At 39.8% G+C, this 19,328-nt stretch overlaps 2 protein-coding genes across 13 annotated transcripts in view; one reads left to right on the top strand and one right to left on the bottom strand.

Annotated features, from left to right (window-relative positions):
- LOC309611944 (uncharacterized protein) overlaps positions 1-19,328 on the top strand; it is a 371,966-nt gene that overhangs the window by 311,209 nt on the left and 41,429 nt on the right. The gene's annotated exons all lie outside the window — the stretch shown is intronic.
- The window catches only part of EVA1A (eva-1 homolog A, regulator of programmed cell death), an 82,561-nt gene that overhangs the window by 36,913 nt on the left and 26,320 nt on the right, over positions 1-19,328 (bottom strand). For 4 of the 12 annotated variants that reach the window (XM_082357036.1, XM_082357029.1, XM_082357030.1 and 1 more), the window contains one exon: positions 180-212. The exons of the other annotated variants lie outside the window; for them this stretch is intronic. The gene's annotated coding sequence lies outside the window, so the exon portion shown is untranslated. Of the gene's footprint in view, positions 1-179; positions 213-19,328 lie in introns of those variants that run through there. 12 annotated transcript variants of the gene reach the window in all.

Below are 19,328 nucleotides of genomic sequence, written 5' to 3'. Positions count from 1 at the left end.
CTCTCTGGTTCCTCAAGCTTCTTATACTCTCCAGCTCACCCAGTTAAGTCTCATCCTCCATTCACTTTTCTCTACACAGCCTGGCTACTATAACTACACTACACTTGGCTCTTACCAGGACCTTTCTGCCGCCCTCCCACCATCCCCAGGCCTAGCCCCAAGACCGCTCGAACCCTCACCTGCCAGCTTTCTTGTCCAAAGGCTAAGTGTTTCTGAAAAAAAAAAAAAATCATTCGTATTAGCACCGTTGTAAATGTTTGGTGTACACCCTCAGTGAGGCCCTTATGTTGCTAGGAAAACTTCTAAGTCCCTTGCATTGTCCTTTCTCATTTCCAAGAGAAAATGTACCAAACCACTACCCCTTTCTTTTAGCCCCCTTCTCCATCCTCACCCTTCTTGTGCTTCCCATCTTCCCAGAGGAAACAGCAGCCAACTTACATGAACTGTAACTCCCTTCTCTTCCATCTGATCCTGACTTTCCTCCTACATTTCTCTAAGGGAGTTTTTACCTGTGCTTTTGATCAAATCTTTTCCTCCTTCTTACTATAAGATTTCTTGTCATCAGTGATTCATCTTTCTTTTACCTTTCTTGTTTGACTGATCTCCATCTCTATCTATACAGAGGTAGGCAGATAGAAAGATATACTTTACTATATACTATTCACACAGAAAGACAGAGAGAGAAGGAGAGAAAGAGAGATTATATATGTGTATAATTCTCTCTCTCAAACTTGCAGTTTCTCTCTTTCTCCTTCCCTTCTCTCTCCCACCTCCGTGTGTGTGTGAGGTATGTATATATGTCATATATTTACATATATACACACGAGATGTGTTTATGCAAAAACATGCATATATGTGCACATACATGTATGTATACACACACGTCTTTCTCTTTCAAACATTTTCTCATTCTTTCCTAATCACTGTCAAAATCTCTCTCTTTCAATTTGCTGGTCTTATCCACAATAAACTTGCTTAATTGCCCTCGCCCTTTTTAAAAAAAATTTTTTTTGGCTGTGTTGTGTCTTCGTTGCTGTGCGCAAGCTTTCTCTGGTTGTGGCGAGTGGGGGCTACTCTTTGTTGCAGTGCACAGGCTTCTCATTGCAGTGGCTTTTCTTGTTGTGGAGCATGGGCTCTAGGCACGCAGGCTTCAGTAGTTGCAGCATGCGGGCTCAGTAGTTGTGGCTCATGGGCTCTAGAGCACAGGCTCAGTAGTTGTGGCACACAGGCTTAGTTGTGGGATCTTCCTAGACCAGGGATCAAACCCGTGTCCCCTGCAGTGGCAGGTGGATTCTTAACCACTGCACCACCAGGGAAGTCCTGCTCTCACCCTTAAATTACCTTCCCTTTATTCAGCCTCCCTGCTAAACTTATACTTCCTCTCTCCATTTTTTTTTTACCACCATTCAATCCTTAGGGATCTCATGTCCCATCCTTCTCCATTTATGCTGCCTAGCACAGTGCCTGAGCACATAAGTTCTTTAAAATAAATTCTGTCATGGATATGAGTCAATGTTTTAGACACCTCTGTGATCTAATGTTTGACTCATAGTGAATGCTTCCATTGACTGAATGAATCTAAAAATGAACAAACATGGTTAGTGAGAGAGATCTGCAACCTAGCTAAGCAAACAGAATGAAGTATAAAAGCAATGTAAGTTAAGTGGCGTGGGTGCAGATGGGAAAGAGTAATTAATTCCAATAATAGGAGAGCAGTGGGCAGAACTCATAAAAACTTCATAGAGAGGTAAGATTTAAATTGAACTACTGAGTATTAATTTAATACAAATTATACTAATAACTCATATTTATGGAGACCCTCCTCTGTAACCAAGCAATGCTTTATGTAGAATATTTAAGAATATTTAATTTAAGAATATTAATTTATAACAATCCTGTGTCATTATTATTCTCATTTTTCAGATGGGAAAATTGAGGCACAGAGAGGTAGTACTATACAAGATCACTCAGCTAGAAAATATTGGAGATGGAATTTAAACTCAGGCAGCCCATCTCTAGTGCTTTTAACTTCTAAACCATACTTCCCAGAGTAAAGAAATGTGCTAGAGACAAAAGAAATAATGTGAGGTAAGGTATATGGCATGTCTAGAGCAAAAGAGTAGGCAGAAGGATTTACTAGAAATTAAAGATAGAAAGGCAAAGTTGGAATTGGACCTTGGAGGATCTGCAGTGCCTTACAAAGGAAATGGAATTTTATTTTATGAACAATGTAATTAACAGAAGGGTGACATGGTCAGTTCTGCTCCCTAGGAAGAAAACACTGGCAGAAGTGGAGGCTATGTTGGAGAAGTCAGAGATTATAGATTACAGTCTGAAAGACTCACTAGGGGTTAACTCAATAGTCCAGGTAAAGGATGAAAGTACCTGAAACCAAGATGGCTGAAATAAAATGGGGATGAAGCTGCTGAAGAAGTCAGTAACCCAGAAACCAAACCTAACAGTTGTAGACCAAAACAAAAGAAAACAAAGAAAAAACCACCAAATGCATGTTCTCTAGTCAAAAGACCAGTTAAGGGACGGTCTAGTGAGACAGAAAACTCTTAGACAATAACTACTCTACCCCAGCCAAACACCATAGGAAAAACTGTGGCCCCAGCTTACACCCATAACAGCAAAGGCTGAGTGGGGAGCCTAGACTTCCATCCTCAAGAGACTAAAAGAAGACACCCCAACGTCCCCATCAGAGTGGCATTAGAGAAGACCAAGTAGGGACGGGAACTTTCATCCCAGACAGCTGGTAATGAGCCACTCTTCCTGGCAATATCAGTGGAGAACACACAGGACGCCTGGACTTCAACCCCACCCAGCTCTTCTCCCTCCCTGCTGGAGTAGTGTAATAGGAGGCCTAGTGAAGAGTCAGGACTTTCACCAACCTCAGTGGTTAGAAGCCCCACCATCACCAACATCATGTCAGTGGAGACCACATGGGATCTGGAACTCTCATTCTCACCCAACAGTAATAAGAAGCCAGTCAATAGATGCCAACACCAAGATGACAGAGATGTTAGAACTATCTGACAAGGATTCTAAAGCAGTCATGATAAAAAACACTTCTAACAGCAATAATGAATATGCTTGAAATGAATTTTAAAAAATGGAATGCCTCAGCAAAGAAATAGAAAGCCTTAGCAAAGAAATGGAAGATATAAAGAAAAAAATGAAAATTTTAGGATTGAAAAATATAACCAAAATTAAAAACTAAGTAAATGAGATCAACAGTAGAGTGGAAAGGACAAAGGAAAGAATCAGTGAACTGGAAGGAAGTACAATAGAACCTACTCAGTTGGGCAATAGGGAGAAAATAGATTTTAAAAAAATTGAACAGAGCCTTAGGGACCTGTGAGACTATAACAAAAGATCTAACATTCGTGTCATTAGAATCAAAGAAGGAGAGGAAAAAGGCAGAAATGAAAAAGTGTTTTAAAAAATTAAGAAATAATATCTGTAAAATTCCCCTATTTAGGAAGAGATAAAAATCTACAGATATGAGAAGCTGACCAAATCTCAAAAGGATAGACTCAAAGAAATCCATGTCAATCCGAAGGATCAAGATGGTGGAGGAGTAGAAGGACGTGGAGTTCATCTCTCCCACAAATGCATTAAGAAAACATCTACAAATGAAACAGTTCTCACAGAACACCTGCTGAACACTAGCAGACCGCCTCAGACACCTAAAAGTGCAAAAAGAATCCCTGTGTAACCAGGTAAGATGAAAGAAAGAAGAAGGGAAAAGGAAGAGGAGAGGAAGCAGGATGGGACCTGCACCCCTAGCAGGGAGCTGAAGATGAGGAGAGCTTATTGCATCTGGGGAAGCCCCCTCACCAGTGAGGAGATCACCTGGGACAGAAGGGGAGCTTCGGGGGCTTGGAGGAGAGCACAGCAACCGGTCTGTGGCAGGAAGGACAGACTGAGACCTACCCAGACGGTCCATGCCACAGCCCTGCATGCCCCAGCCTGAGACATGTGTCCATCAGTGTGGATGGGGGCTGGGTGCTAAAACGTGGGGTTTGGGGAGCAGACCTGGGGAGGGCACTGCTGTTGGCTGTGAGGAGACAGCCTGAGGGGATGGGAGTGAGGAGCTCTGCAATCTGGAATGCTCCTGGAGGAAGCCTGGACCACGATAGAAGAAAAGCACCATTGTTGAGTGACGTGCAAAGGGCAGGGTCGCCATTGCAGCCTCTCTCCTCATGTGCCGGCCTTGCCTCCACAGGCACTAGGGAGGGCTCACGCCGGATCAGGCTCATACATCTCCGGCCATTGCCTCCTCTGCCCCCACCCCGCCTGGGTAATTTGCTTGCCCCAATCGCCTGGGTGGCCCACTCACCTGGATTGCTTCCTCGGGTCCCTCCCACCTGACAGGATCGTGTGCTCTGGCAGCCTCGGGAGCAGAGGCTGGTGGGTGGCCCACACTCAGAGGTGGGGCTGAAACAGCAGCTGAGCCCCAGGGGTTCTGTGACTAAGGAAGAAGAGCTGAAATCTCTCCTTGTGGCTGTGCAAATTGCGGAGTTAGACCTCCACAGACAGCTTCCTAAATTCAGTGTCTGCAGAACATCCAAATGGACAAGTGCTCCTGCAGCTGAGACGGGTCTGGCTTTAGGACCTGTGGGCTTTATGGGCACATACAGGGGATGAGCAAGGCCAGAGTCTGAGCTGCCTCCATAGCAGGTCCAGGTACACAGTTACTGCAGTCCTGAGACCTGACCTCAGTGGATCTGTGATGGTGGCCTGGTGAAAACAACACATGAGAATCACCAGGGCCTATTGACGGCATACCCACAGTTAAGGTAGGACCGAGAGCAGTGCCAGCAACAATGTACCTTGTGTGCCCACACAACGAATGAAAGGGGACACAACAGAGCACACTCACAGGTAAACAGCTACAGAGGAGGAATATTCAGTGGATTCTCTCCCAGTGGGAGTGCTCCAATCCCACCTACCTCACACCGAAGATCAGAATCACAGCTAAGAAACAGATCTGGGGTCCTCTACTCCAAAAAGTAAGGAGCAGACCACACCCCTGACAGGGCAGTGACAATCACAGAGCAAAAGGGAGGCTGCACTCCATATCCAGGGCAGGATCTGGCCATGACAACACCAGTCAAACCTCTTATTCAGGGGGATAACAGCCAGCATACACTGAGGAAAGAGATGGCAGTCATCCATACTAAAACCAGACCTTGGACCAAAAAAAATTTATATATATATATATATATATATATATATATATATATAAATATATATATATATATATATAAAACCAACGAAGGCTACATAAGGACCTTCCCATATAAAAATAGCTCTCCAAGACAGTTTGAGGGTCTGGCATCAGGAGGGAGAACCCCCAGAGCATTTAACCTTGAAGGCCAGCAGGGCTTGAGTGCAGGAGCTCCACAGGGCTGGGGGAAACAGAGATTCCACTCTTGGAGGGCACACACAAGGTGTCAACACAAAGCAGTACCTCCATAGGAACCTGGGTTACACCTACCTAGGGGTCTTGGAGGGCCTCCTGGGGAATCAGGCATTGGCAGTAGCTCACTGCGTGGCAAGGGGACTGGTAGCAGAGGCCCCAGGGAATATTAATTGGCATGTGCTCTCCTGGAAATCCCCATTTTGGCACCAACACCTGGCTCCACCCAACAGCCTGCAGGCTCCAGTGCTGGAACAACTCAGGGCAAACAACCAACAAGACAGGAACACAGCATCACCCATCAGCAGACAGGCTGCCTAAAGTCATAATAAGCTCACAGACACACCAAAACACACTGCTTGACATGGCCCAGCCCACCAGAGGGACAAGACCCAGCTCCACCCAACAGAGGCAGGAACCTGGCCCTCCCACCAGAAAGCCTGCACAAGTCCTTGGACCAAACTCACCCACCAGGAGGCAGACACCAGAAGCAAGAGGAAATATGATCCTACCACCTGTGGAAAGGAGAACACAACACAATAAGTTAGAGAAAATGAGATGACAGAGGAATATGTTGCAGACGAAGGAGCTAGGTAAAAACCTACAAGAACAACTAAATGAAGAGAAGATAGGCAATCTATCTGAAAAAGAATTCAGAGTAATGATAGTAAAGATGATCCAATATCTCAGAAAAAGAATGGAGGCATGGATCAAGAAGATACAAGAAATGTTTAACAAAGACCTAGAATAACTAAAGAACAAACAGAGAGGAACAATACAATAACTAAAATGAAAAATACACTAGAAGGAATCAATAGCAGAATAACTGAGGCAGAAGAATGGATAAGTGAGCAGGAAGATACAATGGTGGAAATCACTGCCACAGAACAGAATGAAGAAAAAAGAATGAAATGAAGGCTGTCTCAGAGACCTCTGGGACAACATTAAATACATCAACATTCGAATTATAGGGGTCCCAAGGAAGAAGAGAAAAGGAAGGGCCTGAGAAAATATTTGAAGAGATTATAGCCAAAAAATTCCCTAACATGGGAAAGGAAATAATCACCCAAGTCCAAGAAGTGTAGGGAGTCCCATACAGGATAAACCCAAGGATAAACATGCTGAGACACATAGTAATCAAATTAACAAAAATTAAATACAAAGACAAAACATTAAAAGCAACAAGGGAAAAGCAACAAATAACATATAAGGGAATCCCCATAAGGTTATCAGCTGACTTTTCAGCAGAAACTCTGCAGGCCAGAAGGGAGTGCCATAATTTATTTAAAGTGATGAAAGGGAAAAAATATAACCAAGAATACTCTACCCAGCAAGACTCTCATTCAGATTCAACAGAGAAATCAAAAGCTTTACAGACAAGTAAAAGCTAAGAGACTTCAGGATCACCAAACCAGCTTTATGACGAATGAAACAGTAACTTCTCTAGGCAGAGGAAAAAAAAAGAGGCCACAAGTAGAAACAAGAAAATCACAAATGGGAAAGCTTACTGGTAAAAGCAAACACACAGTAACAGCAGGAAATCATCGATACACAAATATGATATCAAAACCAGCAACAGTAAGAAGACAAGAGTACAAATGCAGGAAATGGGAATTGCATTTGAAATTAAGAGACCAGCAACTTAAAACAACCTTGTATAAATAAAGACTGTTATATTAAAACCTCATGCAAGGGACTTCCTTTGTGGCACAGTGGTTAAGAATCCGCCTGCCAATGGAGGAGACATGGGTTTGAGTCCTGGTCTAGGAAGATACCACATGCCACAGAGCAACTAAGCCTATGTGCCACAACTACTGAGCCTGTGCTCTACAGCCCATGAACCACAACTACTTAACCTGCATGCCACAACTACTGAAGCCTGTGTGCCTAGAGCCCATGCTCTGCAATAAGAGAAGCCACCACAATAAGAAGCTCATGTACTGCAATGAAGAGTAGCCCCTGCTCACCGCAACTAGAGAAAGCCGGTGCACAGCAACAAAGACCCAACACAGCCAAAAATAAATTAATTAATTAATTAAAAAAAAACTCTTGGGAAATGCAAACCAAAAAACTACAATAGATACACACACAAAAAAGAAAAAGCAACCCAAACACAGCACTAAAGATGGTCATCAAACCAAAAGAGAAGAGAGCAAAGAACAAAAGAGGAAGGAAAGAAAAAAGACCTGCAAAAACAAACCCAAAACAATTAAGAAAATAGTGATAGTAATATGCATATCAATAATTATCTTAAATGTAAATGGATTAAATTCTCCAACCAAAAGACACAGACTTGCTGAATGGATACAACAATAAGAACCATATATATGCTGTCTACAAGAGACCCACTTCAGACCTAGGGACACATACAGACTGAAAGTGAGGGGATGGAAAAAGATATTCCATGCAAATGGAAATCAAAAGAAAGCTGGAGTACCAATACTCATTTCAGACAAAATAGACTTTAAAATAAAGACTGTTACAAGAGACAAGGAAGGACATGACATAATGATCAAGGGTTCAATGCAAGAAAAAGACATAGCAATTCTAATATATATGCACCCAACATAGGATCACCTGAATATATAAGACAATTGCTAACAGCCATAAAAGGGTAAGTCAACAGTAACACAGTAACAGTGGGGGACTTTAACTCCCCTCTTACACCAAAGGACAGATCATCCAGACAGAAAATGAAGAAGGAAATACAACCCTTAAATGACACATTAGACCAGATGGACTTAATTGATATTTATAAGACATTCCATCCAAAAGCAGCAGAATACACTTTTTTCTCAAGTGCACATGAAACATTCTCCAGGACAGATCACATCTTGGGTCACAAATCAAGCCTTGGTAAATTTAAGAAAATTGAAATCATATCAAGCATCTTTTCCGACCACAATGCTATGAGATTAGAAATCAATTACAGGAAAAAACTGTAAAAGACAGAAACACATGGAGCCTAAACAGTATGTTACTAAACAACCAATGAATCACTGAAGAAATCAAAGAGAAAATCCAAAATTACCTAGAGAAAAATGACAATGAAAACAATAATTAAAAACCTATGGGACATGGGACTTCCCTGGTGGCACAGTGGTTAAGAATCTGCTTGCCAATGCAGGGGACATGGGCTCGATCCCTGGTCTGGGAAGATCCCACATACCATGGAGCAACTAAACCCATGTGCCACAACTACTGAGCCTGCACACTAGAGTCTGCAAGCCACAACTACTGAGCCCACGTGCTGCAACTACTGAAGCCCATTTGCCTAGAGCCCATGCTCCACAACAAGAGAAGCCACCACAATGAGAAGCTCACACACTGCAATGAAGAATAGCCCCTGCTCACTGCAACCAGAGAAAACCTGCAACAAAGACCCAACACAGCCAAAAATGAATTAAATAATTCATTTTTAAAAATAAACAGACCCTATGGGACACCATGGCAAAAGCAGTTCTAAGAGGGAAGTTTACAGCAATACAATTTTACCTCAAGAAACAAGAAAAATCTCAAATAAACAACCTAACCTTGCACCTAAAGCAGAGAAAAAGAACAAAACCCAAGGTTGGTAGAAGGAATTAAATCATAAAAATCAGAGCAGAAATAAATGAAACAGAGACAAAGAAAACAAGACAAAAGATCAATGAAAATAAAAGGTGGTTCTTTGAGAAGATAAACAAAATTGTTAACCTTTAGCCAGACTTATCAAGAAAAAAAGAGGACTCAAATCAATAAAATTATAAATGAAAAAGGAAAAGTTACAACTGACACCACAGAAATACAAAGGACCATAAGAGACTACTATATACAGGCAACTATATGCCAATAAAATGGACAACCTAGAAGAAATGGACAAATTCTTAGAAAAGTACAACCTTCCAACACCGAACCAGGAAGAGATAGAAGATATGAACAGATCAATCACAAGTACTGAAACTGAAACTGTTATTAAAACAACTTCCAACAAACAAAAATCCAGGACCAGATGGCTTCGCAGGTGAATTCTATCAAACATTTAGAGAAGAGCTAACACCCATCCTTCTGAAACTCTTCCAAAAGAATTGCAGAGGAAGGAACACACCCAAGCTAATTTAAGAGGCCACCATCACCCTGTTACCAAAACCAGACAGAGATATCACAAAAGAAGAAAATTACATGCCAATATCACTGATGAACGTAAATGTAAAAATGCTTAACAAAATACTAGCAAACCAAATCTAACCACACATTAAAATGATAATACACCATGATCAAGTGGGATTTATCCCAGGGATGCAAGGATTCTTCAATATATGCAAATCAATCAATGTGATACCTCACATGAACAAACTGAAGAATAAAAACCATATGATCATCTCAATAGATGCAGAAAAAGCTTTTGACAAAATTCAACATCCATTTATGTTAAAAAAAAACTCTCCAGAAAGTGGACATAGAGGGAACTTACCTCAAAATAATAAAGGGCATATATGACAAACCCACAGCAACATAATTCTCAATGGTGAAAAACTGAAAGCATTTCCTCTAAGATCAGGAATAAGACAAGGATGTCCACTCTCGCCACTTCTTTTCAACATAGTTTTGGAAGTCCAATCCATGGCAATCAGCGAAGAAAAAGAAATAAAAGGAATACAAATTGGAAAAGAAGAAGTAAAACTGTCACTGTTTGCAGATGACATGATACTATATACAGAAAATCCTAAAGATGCTATCAGAAAACTACCAGAGCTTGTCAGTGAATTCGGTAAAGTCGCAGGATAAAAAATTAATACACAGAAATCTCTTGCATTCCTATACACCACAACAAAAGATCAGAAAGAGAAATTAAGGAAACAATCCCATTTACCATTGCATCAAAAAGAATAAAATACCTAGGAATAAACCTACCTGAGGAGGCAAAATACCTATACTTAGAAAACAATAAGATACTGATGAAAGTAATCAAAGATAATGCAAACAGATGGAGAGATATACCATGTTCTTAGATTGGAAGAATCAACATTGTCAAAATGACTATCCTACCCAAGGCAATCTACAGATTCAATGCAATCCCTATCAAATTGCCAATGGTATTTTTCGCAGAATTAGAACAAAAATTTTTACAATTTGTATGGAAACACAAAAGATCCCAAGTAGCCAAAGCAATCTTAAGAAAGAAAAACGGAGCTGAGGAATCAGGCTCCCTGACTTCAGACTATACCACAAAGCTACAGTCATCAAAACTGTATGGTCTGGCACAAAACAGAAATACAGATCAACGGAACAGGATAGAAAGTCCAGAGATAAACCCACGCACCTATGGTTACCTAATCTATGACAAAGGAGGCAAGAATATACAATGGAGAAAAGACAGTCTCTTCAATAAGTGGTGGTGGGAAAACAGGACAGCTACATGGAAAAGAATGAAATTAGAATATTCCCTAATACCATACACAAAAATAAGCTCAAAATGGATTAAAGACCTAAATGTAAGGCCAGATACTATGAAACTCTTAGAGGAAAACATAGGCAGAACACTCTCTGATATAAGTTGCATCAAGATTCTTTTTGATCCACCTCCTGGAGTAATGAAAATAAAAACAAAAATAAACCAATGGACCTAATTAAACTTAAAAGCTTTTGCACTGCAAAGGAATCCATAAGCAAAATGAAGACAACCCTCAGAATGGGAGACAATATTTTCAAATGAAGCAACCAACATGGGATTAATCTCCAAAATATACAAACAGGTAATACAGCTCCATATCAAAAACAAACAACCCAATTAAAAAATGGGGAGAAGATCTAAATAGACATTTCTCAGAAGAAGACATACAGATGGCCAAAAAGCACGTGAAAAGATGCTCAACATCACTAATTATTAGAGAAATGCAAATCAAAACTACACCTCACACTGGTCAGAATGCCTATCATCAAAAAATCTACAACCAATAAATGCTGGAGAGGGTGTGGAGAAAAGAGAACCCTCCTACACTGTTGGTGGCAATGTAAATTGGTACAGTCACTATGGAGAACAGTATGGAGGTTCCTTAGAAAATGAAAAACAGAGCTACCATATGATCCAGCAATCCCACTCCTGAGCATATATCCAGAGAAAACCATAATTCAAAAAGATACATGCACCCCAATGCTCACTGCGGCACTATTTACAATAGCCAGGACATGGAAGCAACCTAAATATCCTTCAACAGAGGAATGGATAAGGAAGATGTGTACATATATAGCATGGAATATTACTCAGCCATAAAAAGAACAAACTAATGTCACTTGCAGCAACACGGATGGGCATAGAGATTGTCATACTGAGTGAAGTTAGTCAGACAGAGAAAGACAGATATCATTTGATATCACATATATGTGGAATATAAAAAAAAAAAAAAAGGTACAAATGACCTTATTTACAAAACAGAAATAGAGTCACAGATGTAGAAAACAAACTTACCAGGGGGAAAGGGATGGGAGGGGAAAATTGAGAGATTGGGATTGACATATACACACGACTATATATAAAACAGATAACTAATAAGGACCTACTGTATGTTACAGGGAACTCTACTCAATACTGTGGAATGGTCTATATGGGAAAAGAATCTAAAAAAGAGTGGATATATGTATATATATAACTGATTCACATTGCTGTACAACTGAAACTAACACAACATTGTAAATCAACTATACTCTAAAAAAAATTTAAACATCAATAAACAAATAAATAAAAATAGCTGTTATCAAAAAAAAAGAGAAAGTCATGCCAAAACGCATTTTAATTAAACTTCTGAAAATTGAAAACAAAGAAAGAAATCTTGAAAGCAGACTGAGCTATAGCTATAGATCCTTAGGTATAGATCAGATACAGATCAGAAAGAAGAAACAGAACTGTCCCTATTTGCAGATGACATGATGGTCTACATAGACCATACCAAGGAATCTAAAAACCCAAAACAAAAACAAAAAAGCAAACAACAGAAACAAACCCCTAAAACTAATGTGAGTTCAGCAAGGTCACAGGCAAGATAAACAGAGAAAATATACAAAAATCAAGTTTATTTCTATATGTTAGTAATGAACATGTGGACACTGAAATTAAAAATACAATACCATTTACAATTGCTCAAAAAATGAAACACTTAGATATAAATGTAACATAACATAATTAGAACTTGAATGCTGAAAACTACATAATGCTATTGAGATAAATCAAAGATCTAAATAAATGAAAGGGGACAATGGCTGTGGATTGAAAGACTCAACATAGTGAAGATACTAATTTTCCCCAAAGTGATATAAAGTATAATGCAATTCTTATTGAAATCCCAGCCAAAACAAAACCAAAACCAACAAAACAAAATGAAAAAACCGGCAAGATTTCTTGTAGATATAAATAAGATTATGCTAAAATTGATATAAAAATGCAATGGAACTAGAATGGATAAAATAAGTTTAAAAAGAATAAAGTGGGAGGGACTAACCAAGATGGCAGAGCAGAAGGATGTGCTCTCACTCCCTCTTGCGAGAGCACCAGAATCACAACTGGCTGCTAGACAACCATCGAGAGGAAGACACTGGACTTCACCAAGGAGGATACCCCACGTCCAAGGACAGAGGAGAAGCCACAGTGAGACGGTAGGAGGGGCGCAAACAGAGTAAAATCAAATCCCATAACTGCTGGGTGGGTGACTCACAGACTGGCGAACACTTATACCACAGAAGTCCACCCACTGGAGTGAAGGTTCTGAGCCCCACGTCAGGCTTCCCAACCTGGGGGTCCGGCAACGGGAGGAGGAATTCATAGAGAATCAGACTTTGAAGCCTAGTGGGAACTGATTGCAGGACTTCGACAGGACTGGGGGAAACAGAGGCCCCACTCTTGGAGGGCACACGTGGAATAGTGTGTGCATCGGGACCCGGGGGAAGGAGCAGTGACCCTGGGGGAGACTGAACCAGACCTACCTGCTAGTGTTGGAGGGTCTCCTGCAGAGGCGGGGGCTGGCTCTGTTTCACTGTGGGAACAAGGACACTGGCAGCAGAGGTTCTGGGAAGTACTCCTTGGCCTGAGCCCTCCCAGAGTCTGCCATTAGCCCCACCAAAGAGCCCAGGTAGGCTCCAGTGTTGGGTTGCCTCAGGCAAAACAACCAACAGGGAGGGAACCCAGCCCCACCCATCAACAGTCAAGTGGATTAAAGTTTTACAGAGCTCTGACCACCACAGCAACAGTCAGCTCTACCCACCACCAGAGCCTCCCATCAAGCCTCTTAGATAGCCTCAACCACCAGAGGGCAGAGAGCAGAAGCAAGAAAAACTACAATCCTGCAGCCTCTGGAACAAAAACCACATTTACAGAAAGATAGACAAGATGAAAAGGCAGAGGGCTATATACCAGATGAAGGAACAAGAAAAAACCCCAGAAAAACAACTAAATGAAGTGGAGATAGGCAACCTTCCAGAAAAAGAATTCAGAATAATGATAGTGAAGATGATCCAGGACCTCAGAATAAGAATGGAGGCAAAGATTGAGAAGATGCAAGAAATGATTAACAAAGACCTAGAAGAATTAAAGAACAAACAAAGAGAGATGATCAATACAATAACTGAAATGAAAACTACACTAGAAGGAATCAATAGCAGAATAACTGAGGCAGAAGAACGGATAAGTGACCTGGAAGACAGAATGGTGGAATTCACTGCTGTGGAACAGACTAAAGAAAAAAGAATGAAAAGAAATGAAGACAGCCTAAGAGACCTCTGGGACAACATTAAATGCAACAACATTCGCATTATAGGGGTCCCAGAAGAAGAAGAGAGAGAGAAAGGACCCAGGAAAATATTTGAAGAGATTATAGTAAAAAACTTCCCTAACATGGGAAAGGAAATAGCCACCCAAGTCCAGGAAGTGCAGAGAGTCCCATACAGGATAAACCCAAGGATAAACACGCCGAGACACATAGTAATCAAAGTGGCAAAAATTAAAGACAAAGAAAAATTATTGAAATCAGCAAGGGAAAAACGACAAATAACATACAAGGGAACTCCCATAAGGTTAACAGCTGATTTCTCAGCAGAAACTCTACAAGCCAGAAGGGAGTGGCATGAGATACTTAAAGTGATGAAAGGGAAGAACCTACAACTAAGATTACTCCACCCGGCAAGGATCTCATTTAGATTTGATGGAGAAATCAAAAGCTTTACAGACAAGCAAAAGCTAAGAGAATTCAGCACCACCAAACCAGCTCTACAACAAATGCTAAAGGAACTTCCCTAAGTGGGAAACACAAGAGAAGAAAAGGACCCACAAAAGCAAACCCAAAACAATTAAGAAAATGGTCATAGGAACATACATTTTGATAATTACCTTAAACGTGAACGGATTAAATGCTCCAACCAAAAGACACAGGCTTGCTGAATGGATACAAAAACAAGACCCATATATATGCTGTCTACAAGAGACCCACTTTAGACCTAGGGACACATTCAGACTGAAAGTGAGGGGATGGAAAAAGATATTCCATGCAAATGGAAATCAAAATAAAGCTGGAGTAGCTATACTCATATCAGATAAAATAGACTTTAAAATAAAGAATGTTACAAGAGACAAGGAAGGACACTACATAATGATCAAGGGATCAATCCAAGAAGAAGATATAACAATTATAAATATATATGCACCCAATATAGGAGCACCTCAATACATAAGGCAACTGCTAACAGCTATAAAAGAGGAAATTGACAGTAACACAATAATAGTGGGGGCCTTTAACACCTCACTTACACCAATGGACAGATCATCCAAAATGAAAATGAATAAGAAAACAGAAGCTTTAAATGACACAATAGACCAGATAGATTTAATTGATATTTATAGGACATTCCATCCAAAAACAGCAGATTACACTTTCTTCTCAAGTGCGCATGGAACATTCTCCAGGATAGATCACATCTTGGGTCACAAATCAAGCCTCAGTAAATTTAAGAAAATTGAAATCATATCAAGCATCTTTTCTGACCACAACACTATGAGATTAGAAATGAATTACAGGGATAAAAACGTAAAAAGCACAAACACATGGAGGCTAAACAATACTTTACTAAATAACCAAGAGATCACTAAAGAAATCAAAGAGGAAATCAAAAAATACCTAGAGACATATGACAATGAACACACGATGACCCAAAACCTATGGGATGCAGCAAAAGTAGTTCTAAGAGGGAATTTTATAGCTATACAAGCCTACCTCAAGAAACAAGAAAAATCTCAAGTAAACAATCTAACCTTACACCTAAAGGAACTAGAGAAAGAAGAGCAAACAAAACCCAAAGTTAGCAGAAGGAAAGAAATCGTAAAGATCAGAGTGGAAATAAATGAAATAGAAACAAAGAAAACAATAGCAAAGATCAATAAAACTGAAAGCTGGTTCTTTGAGAAGATAAACAAAATTGATAAGCCATTAGCCAGACTCATCAAAAAAAGAGGGAGAGGACTCAAATCAATAAAATCAGAAATGAAAAAGGAGAAGTTACAACAGACACCACAGAAATACAAAGCATCCTAAGAGACTACTACAAGCAACTCTATGCCAATAAAATGGACAACAGGGAAGAAATGGACACATTCTTAGAAAGGTATAACCTTCCAAGACTGAACCAGGAAGAAACAGAAAATATCAACAGACCAATCACAAGTAATGAAATTGAAACTGTGATTAAAAATCTTCCAACAAACAAAAGTCCAGGACCAGATGGCTTCACAGGTGAATTCTATCAAACATTTAGAGAAGAGCTAACACCTATCCTTCTCAAACTCTTCCAAAAAATTGCAGAGGAAGGAACACTACCAAACTCATTCTATGAGGCCACCATCACCCTGATACCAAAACCAGACAAAGACACTACAAAAAAAGAAAATTAAAGACCAATATCACTGATGAATATAGATGCAAAAATCCTCAACAAAATACTAGCAAACAGAATCCAACAACACATTAAAAGGATCATACACCATGATCAAGTGGGATTTATCCCAGGGATGCAAGGATTCTTCAATATATGCAAATCAATCAATGTGATACACTATATTAACAAATTGAAGAATAAAAACCATATGATCATCTCAATAGATGCAGAAAAAGCTTTTGACAAAATTCAACACCAATTTATGATAAAAGCTCTCCAAAAAGTGGGCATAGAGGGAACCTACCTCAACATAATAAAGGCCATATATGACAAACCCACAGCAAACATCATTCTCAATGGTGAAAAACTGAAAGCATTTCCTCTAAGATCAGGAACAAGACAAGGATGTCCACTCTCACCACTATTATTCAACATAGTTCTGGAAGTCCTAGCCACGGCAATCAGAGAAGAAAAAGAAATAAAAGGAATCCAAATTGGAAAAGAAGAAGTAAAGCTGTCACTGTTTGCAGATGACATGATACTATACATAGAGAATCCTAAAACTGCCACCAGAAAACTGCTAGAGCTAATAAATGAATATGGTAAAGTTGCAGGATACAGAATTAATGCACAGAAATCTCTTGCATTCCTATACACTAATGATGAAAAATCTGAAAGAGAAATTATGGAAACACTCCCATTTACCATTGCAACAAAAAGAATAAAATACCTAGGAATAAACCTACCTGGGGAGACAAAAGACCTGTATGCAGAAAACTATAAGACACTGATGAAAGAAATTAAAGATGATACCAATAGATGGAGAGATATACCATGTTCTTGGATTGGAAGAATCAACATTGTGAAAATGACTATACTACCCAAAGCAATCTACAGATTCAATGCAATCCCTATCAAATTACCAATGGCATTTTTTATGGAGCTAGAACAAATCATCTTAAAATTTGTATGGAGACACAAAAGACCCCAAATAGCCAAAGCAGCCTTGAGGGGAAAAAAAGGAGCTGGAGGAATCAGACTCCCTGACTTCAGACTATACCACAAAGCTACAGTCATCAAAACTGTATGGTCTGGCACAAAACAGAAATACAGATCAACGGAACAGGATAGAAAGTCCAGAGATAAACCCACGCACCTATGGTTACCTAATCTATGACAAAGGAGGCAAGAATATACAATGGAGAAAAGACAGTCTCTTCAATAAGTGGTGGTGGGAAAACAGGACAGCTACATGGAAAAGAATGAAATTAGAATATTCCCTAATACCATACACAAAAATAAGCTCAAAATGGATTAAAGACCTAAATGTAAGGCCAGATACTATGAAACTCTTAGAGGAAAACATAGGCAGAACACTCTCTGATATAAGTTGCATCAAGATTCTTTTTGATCCACCTCCTGGAGTAATGAAAATAAAAACAAAAATAAACCAATGGACCTAATTAAACTTAAAAGCTTTTGCACTGCAAAGGAATCCATAAGCAAAATGAAGACAACCCTCAGAATGGGAGACAATATTTTCAAATGAAGCAACCAACATGGGATTAATCTCCAAAATATACAAACAGGTAATACAGCTCCATATCAAAAACAAACAACCCAATTAAAAAATGGGGAGAAGATCTAAATAGACATTTCTCCAAAGAAGACATACAGACGGCCACGAAGCACATGAAAAGATGCTCAACATCACTAATTATTAGAGAAATGCAAATCAAACCTACAATGAGGTATCACCTCACACCAGTTACAATGGGCATCATCAGAAAATCTACAAAAAACAAATGCTGAAGAGGGTGTGGAGAAAAGGGAACCCTCTTGCACTGTTGGTGGGAATGTAAATTGATACAGCCACTATGGAGAACAATACGGAGGTTCCTTAAAAAACTAAAAATAGAATTACCATATGACCCAGCAATCCCACTTCTGGACATATACCCAGAGAAAACCATAATTCAAAAAGACACATGCAGGGCTTCCCTGGTGCACAGTGGTTGAGAATCTGCCTGCCAATGCAGGGGACATGGGTTCGAGCCCTGGTCTGGGAAGATCCCACATGCTGCGGAGCAACTAGGCCCATGAGCCACAATTACTGAGCCTGTGCATCTTGAGCCTGTGCTCCGCAACAGAAGAATCCGCGATAATGAGAGGCCCACGCACCGCGATGAAGAGTGGCCCCCACTTGCCGCAAATAGAGAAAGCGCTCACACGGAAAGAAACGAAGACCCAACACAGCCATAAATAAATAAATAAACCCAAAGTTTAAAAAGAAAAAAAAAAAAAAAAAGACACATGCACCCGAATGTTCATTGCAGCACTATTCACAATAGCCAGGTCATGGAAGCAACCTAAATGTTCATCGACAGATGAATGGATAAAGAAGTTGTGGTACATATATACAATGGAATATTACTCAGCCATAAAAAGGAAAGAAATTGAGTCATTTGTTGAGATGTGGATGGATCTAGAGACTGTCATACAGAGTGAAGTAAGTCAGAAAGAGAAAAACAAATATCGTATATTGACGCATATATGTGGAACCTAGAAAAATGGTACAGATGAGCCGGTTTGCAGGGCAGAAGTTGAGACACAGATGTAGAGAATGGACATATGGACACCAAGGGGGGAAAACTGCGGTGGGGTGGGGATGGTGGTGTGCTGAATTGGGCGATTGGGATTGACATGTATACACTGATGTGTATAAAATTGATGCCTAATAAGAACCTGCAGTATAAAAACACAAACAAACAAAACAACTAATACTAAACTTTCATTGGGTTATTTGTATGGAAATATGTTAATATAAATGTTTCAGACATTACATGAAATTTCTAAAAATCTTATATGTTCTGGTATAATGTTATAAGTCATAATCCTAGTTATTACTTTAAAATGTATATCTCAGAAATAACTAATTTTCTTGTCAACTGCATTATTATGAACTTTCATCAAATCTTTAACCGTGATCATTTTTAAGTCTTTTGTC

Source organism: Balaenoptera borealis, assembly GCF_965194805.1.
Source record: "Balaenoptera borealis genome assembly, chromosome: 15".
Taxonomy (NCBI): domain Eukaryota; kingdom Metazoa; phylum Chordata; class Mammalia; order Artiodactyla; family Balaenopteridae; genus Balaenoptera; species Balaenoptera borealis.
Note: the sequence above shows the minus strand (reverse complement) of the source record. Positions and strands in the feature narration are given on the sequence as shown.